The sequence below is a fragment of the Oryctolagus cuniculus genome, chromosome 1 (genome assembly GCF_051225735.1).
Source record: "Oryctolagus cuniculus isolate XC-2025 breed Fujian yellow rabbit chromosome 1, ASM5122573v1, whole genome shotgun sequence".
Taxonomy (NCBI): domain Eukaryota; kingdom Metazoa; phylum Chordata; class Mammalia; order Lagomorpha; family Leporidae; genus Oryctolagus; species Oryctolagus cuniculus.
This window is the reverse complement of record NC_142867.1, coordinates 175,261,099-175,273,823: the sequence shown is the minus strand read 5'-3', so window position 1 is coordinate 175,273,823 and position 12,725 is coordinate 175,261,099.

The following is a 12,725-nucleotide window of genomic DNA, read 5'->3' as shown; positions in this document are numbered from 1 at the left end:
TGGATCTGTAGTGCAGTGGAGGAAGGCCCAAGTTCTTGGCCCCTGCACCCCATGGGAGACCATGAGAAACACCTGGCTCCTGGCTTCGGATCAGCGTGATGTGCCGGCCCCAGCAGCCATTGTGGGGTGAATCAATGGAAAAGGAAGACCTTTCTCTCTGTCTTTCTCTCTCTCACTGTCCATTCTGCCTGTAAAAAATAAATAAATAAAATATTTTTATTTTGCAACATTACTTATTGGGTTTCTTGAGCTGAAATTTTGATACTCTTGAAGTTGTCCACAGTCTTGGTTACTGTGCATATAAGTGTATATAATCGCTAAACATTTCATTTTATATTCTTAGTGCCTCAGACAGTTACTTTCTCAGGAAGAAGTCTGATACATAAACATTCAAAAGATCTTAAAGGTATATTGGTGGGAATACAAATAAAAATAAAATCTTCTTCAGTTAATGAACCCTACATAAACACAGAAAAGAAAGAAACGTGTTTTATTATTGAAGACATGTTAAAGCAGATGTAGTAGACATCACAGGCAATCAATTAAAAAGATTGAAGTAGCAGAAAGAAATCTCATTCTTCCATATTCCGATAAGTTTAAACTCATTACATACATGCAAATTGTCTTTGTCTTTGTCCATAGGAAACACAAACTGTTTTTGTAACTTTACAAAAAGTAAAAAATTACAGCTTGGAGACTTGTGCTTAGAATAAACTCCCCTGAGGAACAGGGAGACAGAGCAGCCCCTTCCGTTATTCACATTTCAAAGAGATTGCTCCAAGGCTGCTATAAATGTCATGTTTAGGAATAATAGGTTGCAAGTGGCTTATAGATCTTGCAAAAGATCTGTATGGATCATTAAAAAATGTCTGTCACTTAGATACTACTTAAGTACCTGAAAAAGAACAGATTCATAATTTTGACTTTTCTACGATGGGGAAATTTTCTTTATCTTTAGTCGTGAGGAAAAATTCGTGTTTTATAAAATTATATATATTCTTATAATCTCAGGTCATCATGCTTTAGCTCATACAGCTTCTTTAAATCCTGGAGGTAAGGCCAGTTACAAGGCAACTTAGAGTCATCATTAGGATGAATCTAGGTGATCAGATTTTAGTTTTCAGTGTAACCTAGACAGAGAGGTAGAAAAACTGAAAATGCTGGTTTGGGAGATTGTAGCAGGATACAGAAGAAAACTGAAAAAAAAAAATTGAGAAGGATTAAAATGTTCAGTATGCAAATTGACAATATCAGGTGATATTGTCATCTGATAAACTATAACTCATAATCTGTAGCACCCAGGCAAAAGCAAACATATATGCAACTCAGATTTATGGGAAATCAGACCATTATGTCTAGGAACCAGTCCAGGAAACCTAACAGTACCCCCACAAGAACCAACCCAAATAAACAGTAGTACCAGCTTTTGTCCTTGTGTCCAACATGAGATCAATTGGAGAAAGCAAATATGCACTCTTAACTAATCACATAGGATGGCTTTCCTCTTGGTAGTGTTCCTACAGCCCGTGTCGACAGCCTCTAATTAGGATATACCTGAAGGCTTCCTTTCTTCCACTATTAGAACATTTTTTTCACTGTTTAACTTACTCCCAACTGCCTCCCTTTGAGTCTGTCAAATACAAATGTTTCCTTATTACTTCCTTTTTTTTTTTTTCAACAATGAGTATTTATTAAGATATTTTTGGACAACACAGTATCTTGACAGAGGAACACTGCACCTCCCATATCTGGGAAAGAAATCTCACTTAAATCACAATGCCAACAAAGAAATGACAAGCACTCAGTTGCCACTTACTATAACAAGCTCTGAGTAAATATATTCACACAGTTGACAATTTTTGTAACATTATCTAATTAATGGTTGATAGATAAGAAAAATGGATTTTTTCACAGTGAAAGAGGCATTCAGTTAAAATTACCAGACAAGATAAAGTTTACATAATCATCAATACTAACCTGCAACTGGGACCAGTGCTGTGGTGTATTGGTTAAAGCTGCCGCCTGTAGTGCCTGCATCCCATATGGGCGCCAGTTAGAGACCTGGCTGCTCCACTTCTGATCCAGCTTTTTGCTATGGACGTCCCAAGTCTTTGAGCCCCTGCACCAGCATAGGAGACCTGGAAGAAGCTCCTGGCTCCTGGCTTTGGATTGGTGCAGCTCTGGTTATTGAAGCCATTTGGGAAGTAAATCAGTGGAGGGAAAATATCTCTCTCTCTCTCTCTCTAACTCTGCCTTTCAAATAAAATAAATAAATATTTTTTAAAAAGTCAAATCTGGATTTTCTAATGAATACTTTTAGCAAAGCAATCTTAAAAACATCTGTCTGTTCAATTGCCATTGTTTCTGCACTTATGTAGATAATCAGGCCAAATATAGGAAGATTGACCTTGTTCAATGAGAAAGAAAAATATTTCTTTGAGATTATTTTTGACTATGAAGAGAAATTTTGCTTCGTAGTAGAAAATTGTAGCACATTAGATTAGATTAGCAAATTCTGAACCTTTCCATTGTCTATTGCACTCTTTTTAAATGGCAGGTTTTTTTTTTTTTAAGATTTATTTATTTATTTGAAAGAGTTACACAGATAGAGATAGAGAGGCAGAGAGAGAGAGAGAGAGTCGTCCAGCCTATGGTTCGTCCATGTCTCTCATGTGGGTTCACTTGGACCATCCTCCACTGCTTTCCAAGGTGCCTTAGCAGGAAGCAGATCAGAAGTAGAGCAGCTTGGAATTGAACCAGTGCCCATATGCAATGCAGGCGCTGCAGGCAATGGCTTAATGTTCTATGCCACAACACTGGCACCCAGACTTGACATTTAAAAGTTCTTCCTAACTCACTTTGAAGGATGGGGACTCTGATACTCAGGCATTATGCTAGTTTTCCCAAGAGAACTTACTCAGGATTGGATCCATAAAAAATTTTAGCCTCTGTTGAGGCAAAACTTGCACCAAAGTTAACAGGCAAGGACACCTGTATTCAAGGCTTTTACAACCAGATGAAAGAGGCCTGAATTAGTGTGTGCTCAACTTCACTAAAACAAAGGACTACGTTAGGAGAATGATAGCACATCTGTGTTTCCTAATTAGCTTTACCCAAAGGAAAAAGTGAACTTTCCTGTATCTTGGTGACAAGAGTTAGTTTTACATCTTGGAGGAAAGTGTCAGCCAAAGTCTCCACAGAAATTGGGAATTGGGAGTGCTCTCTTTCTTGATAACATTAGAAAGGGATTGTTCCTGGGACCTTGAGAAAGACATTTGTGGGCTGTAAAACTGGCAAGAAGTTGTTAAAAAGATTTACATATATATCTCTAGGGAAGAGAGAAAAACTTAGAATTACAAGTTTTCCAAAGATACTACTCTAAGAAAAAGAGTATCAGAGAGACAAAGTCAGGAAGATGTTTGTGTAAAGTTAAGTCAAACTAAAGTAATCTTAAGGTCAATTTGGTTGTTCCATAACAGTCTTGTCAATCTGATTACATGAGCATCAGTCGCAAGTAGAACATTCTAGTCAAAGCTTGGGTTGAATAACCAATGTTTGCAATTATGTCTTGTTAATAAAAAGTGCAGATTGCCATTGACCTTATGAAAATAAGATCTCCATGAAAATAAGAATACCCAAAAAGAGTTCTTCAAATGCCAGATAGGTCAGTCAGGGAGAAAAGGATGAATGCTTTTATATCTATATCTATACCTGCATCCATCTATATAATAGTAAATTATTATATAAAACATAAAGGTGTCAGCAATAAGAATATTAGCAATTACCAATATTTCAAACAGAATCTATAATTACTCTTTATCAATTCACTCATTCCTTTGTAATTAATTCTTGTGCAGCTTCAATACAGACTGGCAGTTTTACTCATTACCGTCTTCACTAGAGTCCTGGAAATTCTGACTCAATCATTGGGGATGAATTAACATTATTTTAAGCACTTCTACAAGAAACCTGTAACAGGAGTACCTGGATTGGTTCTTTTCCCTGCATCACTGAGACAGATTTATAATCTCATTGAGAAAAATGTCAGAGTGAAGGAAAAATACATTTGCAGATGACAAGACTTGATGTGGCTGTGGTCAACTACATTACTAATAAATTTTTTAAAAGATTTATTTATTTTGTTTGAATGGCAGAGTTACAGCTAGGAATAGAGAGAGAGATCTTCCATCCTCTGGTTCAATCCACAAATGGCCACCACACAAAGCGAGGAATCAGGAGCTTCTTCTGTGTCTCCCACATGGATGCAGGGGCTCAAGTAGTTGGGTAATCCTCCACTGCTTTCCCAGTTACATTAGCATGGAGCTGGATTGGAAGTGGAGCAGCAGGGATTGGAACCAGTGGATTTTCCTTTAGATTTCATCAACATCACCCCTTAACATACAGCTGTGAGGGGGTCAGTGCAGTGGCATAGTGGGTAAAACCAATGCCTGCAGTACCAGCATCCCATATGGCCACTAACTGCTGGCACTGCAGGCAGCAGCTTTACCCACTACACCACAGAGCTGGCCCCATTAATAATTTTAAAAAAAGTGAAAGATACAGTGTAAGTTAGTCATGCAAATCATTCAAAGCTAAGAATGTCTGATCATTGCTATGACCTGTAAAATAAAATTCCAGTGGCAAAAAAGCTTTAGACAAACAATTCATAAATACAATGCTGAAGCCTAATTTCAAAAAAGAATGAATATTAATTTCATTTATGAAAATTGATAAGCATAATCTTTACAGAGTAAACAATCTTCAGATATGTTTAGTATTCTTAACCAATAATATATGATGGCTATACCAAGCACATAGTTAGAAAATATCAGGAAATATCAAAATTATCAAATAAAGAGATTCAGTAATTCTGGATTAGTTCCAAAAATATATATATAAAGTACCTTCATAGGTTAGGTGATGTCAATCTCCAGTTGAAAACAGCTATCCTAGAACACAATGGATTAAAATTAAAGAAGTAAAATTGCCTCTAGGTTAATAGTTTTTAAATTATTGCTAAATTTATGAATGAAAATATTATGTTGTTTAAAATCAGGCAAAGCAGCATCAGGACTCCCATACAAAGAAACACTATAGACAACAAAGATATTAATTCCCTAGGAATTACCACTATAGCATAAAGTTTCTAGAATTTTATGTTAATAGTATTTATACATATAGACTTAATGAAAGTTAAGCACCTTTTATGATTTCACAGTATTTCCTATGCATCTCACAATATATGAGATAAGCACAATTATTTTTAGTATTTCTCATTTAAAAAATAAGGTGAAGGAACAAATTTTTTTCTTATGTTTATTTTTTAGCTTTAATATTTAAGAATTCTTAAAATTCTTAATCTTTGGCTGCATTCACTACCTATGTAGACATTACATACATGCACATATATACTCATTTTTCTTAAAAACAGAGACAATATCACAAAGCAAGGGGTTAACGACACTGATCATAATAAATGATCATAATGAAAATAAGGTATATAGTCATATACACGCAATGAACCAGTGAAGCAAAATATGTAAGTATATGCCAAATGGTAAGACAACCACAGAATTTTTATACTTTATATACATTAACTCTAACAAAAAAAGAAACATGATTTTTTTGAGTCTGATCTATTTCACTTAGCATAATAATCTTGTTACATCCATTTTGTTGCAACTATCAATATTTTATTCTTTTTATGACTAATAATTTTCCATCATGTATATATATGCCATATTTTCTTTATCGAATCATCAATTGATAGGCAACTAGGTTGATTCTCTATCTTTGCTATTATGAATTGAGTAGCTATAAACATGCACGTGTAGGTACTCTCTCTTATGCTGATTTCATTTCCTTTGGATTTATTCCTAGGAGTGGAATAGCTGGGTTGTATGATAATCCATTTTCAGTTTTCTGAGGACTTTTTGTGTGTGATATTCTAGGTCTCCAAAACAGTTTTTGGTGCAAAATATATCATTTGGGCATATCAAAATGTCAAAGGTTATGAGAAAGTTTAAATATACTGCTGAATAGAATCACAGATCTGTGAGTAATATTTAGCTACCTTTTAAACCAAAGCAACAATTTCAAAAATTAACATAGAAAGTAATATGTTTGTAAAAAAGCTTAGCTCTTCTAAAGTGAAAGGGCTTTGTTCTCTGAAATAAATAAAGACATGATAAAGTCAATATACAGGAAAATTATTCTGACCAAATATGCTATCTTTGTCTTTTAGCTGGTAAAATAGAAAAAAAATAACCTTTTGTTAAAAGAAAAATAATCCAGAAACAATCAAATTCTAATTTTTCATCGGTATGATTTTTTAATGCTAAATCTCTTCTAAAACAGTTTTGAAGAATTCATGGCCGAGAGGTACCTAAGAAGCTCAAGCAACCAGCTCCCCACAGACACTGAAGTGAAGCACTCTACACACACCAAGCTTCCCTCACAAAAGCTTCAGAAACCAGATGAAAGCCCATAGTACTTCATTTTGTTATAATCATAAGAAAAGTTACAGAAAGCAATAAGCAGAGTTGCCTATGTCCACCCTCCCCCAGCTCCAATGAGTGCTACATAGTGGATAGAAAGAGCCAACTGATGTCAATGCCAGACCCAATGGGCAAACATTCAGTCTGGCTGAGTCCATTGGCCCCTGCCCCAAGGTCTTTAAGCATGCATGAATAGGTAGACCTTCCACAACCAGATGCTCTCTGTCATCGCTCCCCCAACTGCCAGCAAATGCAGAACTCTGGCTAATCAGAGAGTCTGGAAGAAGAAGCTCATTTTGCTCAAAGCCAGGACTAATGCACTAATGCCTGCACCTTAGAAAGTCTAAAGGCCTCTATCTCCAAGCTGATGCTCATAGAGTGAACTTTTAGACTTAGCTGACATCAAGTGCAGGAGATCTGTGCTCCTGGGAGTGCAAGGGAATCAGACTCAGTTTTGGCATTTGTCTTTGCCAGCCTCAAGTTGGCCTGGAGTAAAGAGCCAGGACTTGGTGGGACCCAAGGACTGTAGGACAATGTGTAACCTAAAGACCAATCTGGCTGGCCAGGGGATTGCCTTTGTTTCTCTCTTCCACATTTCAGCAGACAGCAGCAGACCAATGGCATGCATCTTAGTTCTGGTCTCCTAAAGCCCAATATTGGGCAGATCATAATAATTCCCATTCCTAGGCCAGTGCTTGTGGACAGTCTTTGGACTTGCCTCAAAATCAGGCAAAAAACCTGCACCCTCGTGAGAAACTTAATTTGGCATGCAGCACCACAAGCCATTCACAGGCCTGGTGTGTTCTCCCAATATTGAACAGGGCCTGAGGATTGTGAAATTAACATATGACTCACCTAGGGCCCTGCCTGAGTAGCTGTGTAGGTGATGTTTCAAACTTCTTGCAGCCTTGGACAGACAGAAAGGAATCACAGAATTAAGTGATAAAACCTAGAAAAAATCAAATTTTATAGGCCCTGTGTCCAGGCCAGTGCCTACAGGCAAAGGCTTGAACATGCTTCAGTGACCAGTAGAGATAGTGGTCCTGATTGATCAATCTTCTACCCCAGGCAGTGTCACAAGCAGCTAATAGGGCAGCATCAGTACTTAACCATATTTCAGCAGCAGATAGACCATAGAGACCATAGCCCACCTTAGCAGCGGAATAGACTGGTTAGAGTTTCTAGAAGTCAGGTTATAAAAATCAGTCCTTGAAAGCACAGATGAATTATATTCCAACATGCATCAGTAATTTCCAGAGAATCATAACCTCACCTAAAGAGCAAAATAAGATGTCAGAAAACAATCATCTAGGAATTAGAATTTCCAAATACTCAGATGAAGATTTCAAAATAGCTTTTGTAAGAAAAATTAATTAAATTCAAGAGAACACAGACAAATGATTCAAAATTCTAACAGGTATTTGACAGGAACATGAAAGAAATTAAAATCAAGCAGAAATCCTTCAACTAAAAAAATACATGAAGTGAAACTAAAAATGCAATAGAAGGCATCTGCAGCTGAATAGATCAAAAAGGAAGAAAGAATCATTAAGTTCAAAGACAAGCAATCTGAAAATACACATTTGGAAGAGAAAAAAATGAAGGGGAAGGAAGCAAGCTTATGCTAAATACGTGATAGCAAGAAAGAGCAATTATTCAAGTTCTTGAGATATGAGGGGACTGAGAATGTCAAAATGATAGAAAGCATATTTGAAGAAATACTGACAGAAAATTTCCCAAACCTAGAGAAAGAAACAAATATCAAGTACAGGAAGGTTGTAGGGCAGTGAGTTGGATTCAACTGAATCAAGTCTAACCTAAGACATACAATATTCAAACTCCCCAAAGTTAAATTTAAAGAAAGGATTCTAAAAACTAAAAATATAAAAGAAGCAAATAACGTATAAAGAAAATTAACAAAGAAATTACACAGTTATATTGCATTCTATGTCAACTGGACTTAAAACACATTTATAGAATTTTCTTCTAACAGCTACAGAATACACATTAGTCAGAGTATCACATGAAACATTTTCCAACATAAATCATGTAGTAGATCACAAAACAAATCTCACCAAATTTAAAGGAATAGAATTTAAATAATGTATCTTTTCTGAGCACATTGCAAGAAAATCACAAATCAACAATAAGAAAAATGTTATAAACTACACAAATAACATGGAAATGAAACAACTCACTCATGAACAACTAATTAATCAAAGAATAAATTGAGGAAGAAGTTAAACAATTTATTGAAATGAATGAAAAGGGAACACAGCCTATCAAAACCTGTAGTGTATAGCAAAAGCAGTACTAGTAGGGAAGGTTATGGCAACGAATGTGTCGCTCCCCGTCTTTGTGGAGGAACGACACAGGACCCTGCGCTGTTCTTTTGTCTGCTCGGCCCTCCCCGGGTTTGCTGCTGGTTCTTCCCGGGTTGGCTACTGTCCCTTCCACCTCCGTGGAAGGGCGGTTCCCCCTGCCACTTTCCCCACTTCCGCGGGGGAGCGGCACACCGCCGGCCGGCTCTTTCAGGGGCTGCTCAGGTGTTCCTCTTAGATGTTCCTGGTGCATGTTGTCTCTCTCCTCCTTTATAGTCCTCTTCCACCAATCCCAACTCTGCTACCCACACGCTGAGTACGCTGCTCTCCTGCAATCAGGAGCAGGTCCTGCTGTTTATTGGTTGAACTGGAGGCAGCTGTGTAGAAGCTGTTTCCTCCTCTCCCAGCACCATATTGTGGGAGAGCAGATGCATAGAATAAGTCTTAATTCCAGTAACAGTCTAGTCCGAGTTGCTCCCCACAGAATGGTGCAGCAAAGATGGAAAAATCATTTCCTTCCATGAATCTCCTACAACTTTCTATACCATTTAGGTTTTGCTACATATTTTACTTTAGAGCTAAGTTGCTTTCTTTTTTCTAAACAAAACTTCTTCCTGCACACTTCACATGTGAAATTGTTTTTCAGTGCCCTAGTACTCCTAATACAGTCCATTTCACATACATTGATTACAAATTTAACTACAAAAACTATTTCCCCCCAAAAGCCTGAAGTGGTTAATTATGTTGTATGTTTTATAGACCAGTATCTTGTAACAGACTATCAGTACTTATAAATACACATCTCGTATTTTTATAGCCATAGACTTCCTTCAGATCCAAAAATATATACAGCTTTTCCATATCACAAACATAAGAAGGAAATGTGTACAATCAAAATTTAAGCTTTAGTATTCTACTTTAACAGAAATAATCCAAATATTTAATGACTACTCATCCATTACTTTAGCATAAACCTAAAGTTTAAATTATCTAAATATATGGGAAACTATTAAAGCTGAGTGACTATAAAACAGGATTACAATTTAAAGTTGGTCAGAATAGTGCAACTTGATTAAACACAAATCTACATTTTCAGTAAGTTACTCATTATGTGTAATTATAACTTATTAGCAAATCTGTATAAATTTAAGGTAAACCTGCTCAAGTTGAAAAAATGCTAACATTAACTCAGATTACAAATCTATTTTCTATGAAAACAATGACATGTTGCCAAAGTCTCAAATTATTTCCAAATCAAAATATCATTTCAATTTTATTAACTCCCTGTGATATTAAGAATTCGAGGCTTATATAAGTGCTTATTTATATCTTTTAAGGGATTTTGTAATTTAATTTGTTGATACCTTCTGGAGATAACATATTACAAATCCATAACATATACACATGCATGCACATATAGAAACATATGGAGAAACACAAAGATTTTACAGTTTCAATCCTAAAATGTTGTCTCATCAATTCTTAGAAAAGGGATCTTGACCCACAGTCATATTTTTATCAAGATAATGCATCTGATAAATAGGGAAAATGAAGTTTATCTGCTTAAAATGTCTGTTGAAACATCTTCACCAATTTTTGTGATGGAGAGTATAACATAGTCTGTACCATTACATACAATATGGAGTATGGATTATATTTGTATGTGAATTTTAAAAATTTTGTACCCAAATCAACACATTTTATATTAATTATCAATAAACTTTTTGTAGTTCCCTTGTAGTTTGGATGGGACGTGGAAGAGAGAACAGGAGGACATCTTAGAGACTTCAACAGCCATTCAAATTGGAAGAAAAAGCAGCTCGTCTATCTTCAATTACTTTTTCAGCCTTAGGTGCTAGCAGTTGTTATGTATTAAATTCCCTAAGTAGAATTTCTGATTATAAAGAGGTTGGGCAAGGAGAAGCATGCTTAGGGGGGCACTATCTTGATACATTTATCAGTCACATAGTTTCCTTTAGCTTTAGGGGGTAATTTCTAATTCCATTGGTAAAGACTCTTACGGAATAGGTAGTCAGGTTCTTGATTGGGTATCTTTGCTGTTGCCCTGAACCCTTTTTTTGTTGACATTAAAGTGTGATAGGGAGAGTTGGCAGGAACAAGACTTCGGTCCATGAGAGCTATTCAAGAGTAAAAGAAATTAGGTATACGGTTGGTGACCTTGAAGAAAGCAATACTGATATTTGACTTAACATAAATATATTCCCAAATTTATTAGAAGAGTTAAAAAAATAAAACTATACAGATTAGTAAGAGGTCATAATGAGACAAAGTGATGTTTAGATGAAATCAAATCATGAGATACACCATCGAGGCCGGCACCATGGCTCACTTGGCTAATCCTCCGCCTGCGGCACCCGCATCCTATATGGGCGCCGGGTTCTAGTCCTGGTTGCTCCTCTTCCAGTCCAGCTCTCTACTGTGGCCCAGGAAGGCAGTGGAGGATAGCCCAAGTGTTTGGGCTCCTGCACCCACATGGGAGACCAGGAAGAAGCACCTGGCTCCTGGCTTCAGATTGGTGCAGCACCAGCCATAGAGACCACTTGGGGAGTGAACAAATGGAAGGAAGACCTTTCTGTCTCTCTCTCAAACTGTCTATAACTCTACCTGTCAAAAAAAAAAAAAAAAAAAGGAGATACACTATCAAGTTCTATCATAAGGGTGATTTGCCTACTCCAAGGGTATGTATGTGTATGTGTTGGAGGGGAGATACAGGAGAGTAAGAGGAATTTGTGTTCTTTATATACAATAGGAGGGTGAGAAGTATCCATTTATGGAGATCATTATTTCTCTTTGTGCGCTGAGAATTAAGCATAAGGGGAGGGATTGGATTCTCAAAGGAAAATCATTGGAAACATACGTCCTTGGTATATCGCTCTCCTTTACAAAGCCAGATTCTCTGTCCCTTTTCTTTATAATATATTTGAATGTCCCTATATACAGGTATTTTGTAGAGAGCACATTGTCCTGGAATGTTTCTGTCTAATTGTTTATATTGTTCAAATTATAAAGCCATGATTTTGCATTATGTTGATAGGACTTTATCTACAATGAAGTCCTTATAGTGCTGACCTAGTGTGTGGATTCAAGAGATAAGATTATTTCACCAATTTAGATTTTGTGTTTGAGTAATGTCAGTAATTTTTATGATAAGCTTTTAATAAAACTAATATCAATGGCTGAAGACATTCAGTCATTGAGGGTAGCACAAAAATTTCTTTCAAATATATTCTAACCTATCTGTATAATTAGAATTGGAGTTGTCACATTGAGGTCTGCAATCTTGCATCAATGTCCAATAAATTTTTGTTCTCTCTTATGGTCTATCCTGCGTATAAGCCTCAAAAGTATTCTAAACTTCTGATAGTCCATCTCCCAGACCCATTAGAAGCAGTACAATTTCTAAAGGGAATTGGAAAGCCTTTGAAAAAATTATGTAAATCTGGGTCAGACCAAAGCTTAAAATGTAATTGTTGAAGATTTGACCTCTCATCACAAATGTGAAAGGCTAATTCCATGATTCTGGTGGGAACCTGGAAAGGCTATGTGGAAGCTCTAAATTTTATTTTGAAAGCTAGTCATGACTGATAATTAGCATCTTATATATAAACGTATCTATAGGTATATAGATTATTAATAGCATAAGGTTTTTATTTTACAATAATGTGTTTAGAGTTCTTTCTTCTTTTTATAAGATTTACTTATTTATTTGAAAGTCAGAGTTACATAGAGAGAGGAGAGGTAGGGGGAGAGAGAGAGAGAGAGAGAGAGAGAGAGAGAGAGGTCTTCCATCCGATGATTCACTCCTTAATTGGCCAGCACAACTGGAGCTGCACCTACCTGAAGCTGGGTAGGAAGTGGAGCAGCTGGGTCTTGAACTGGCACCCAT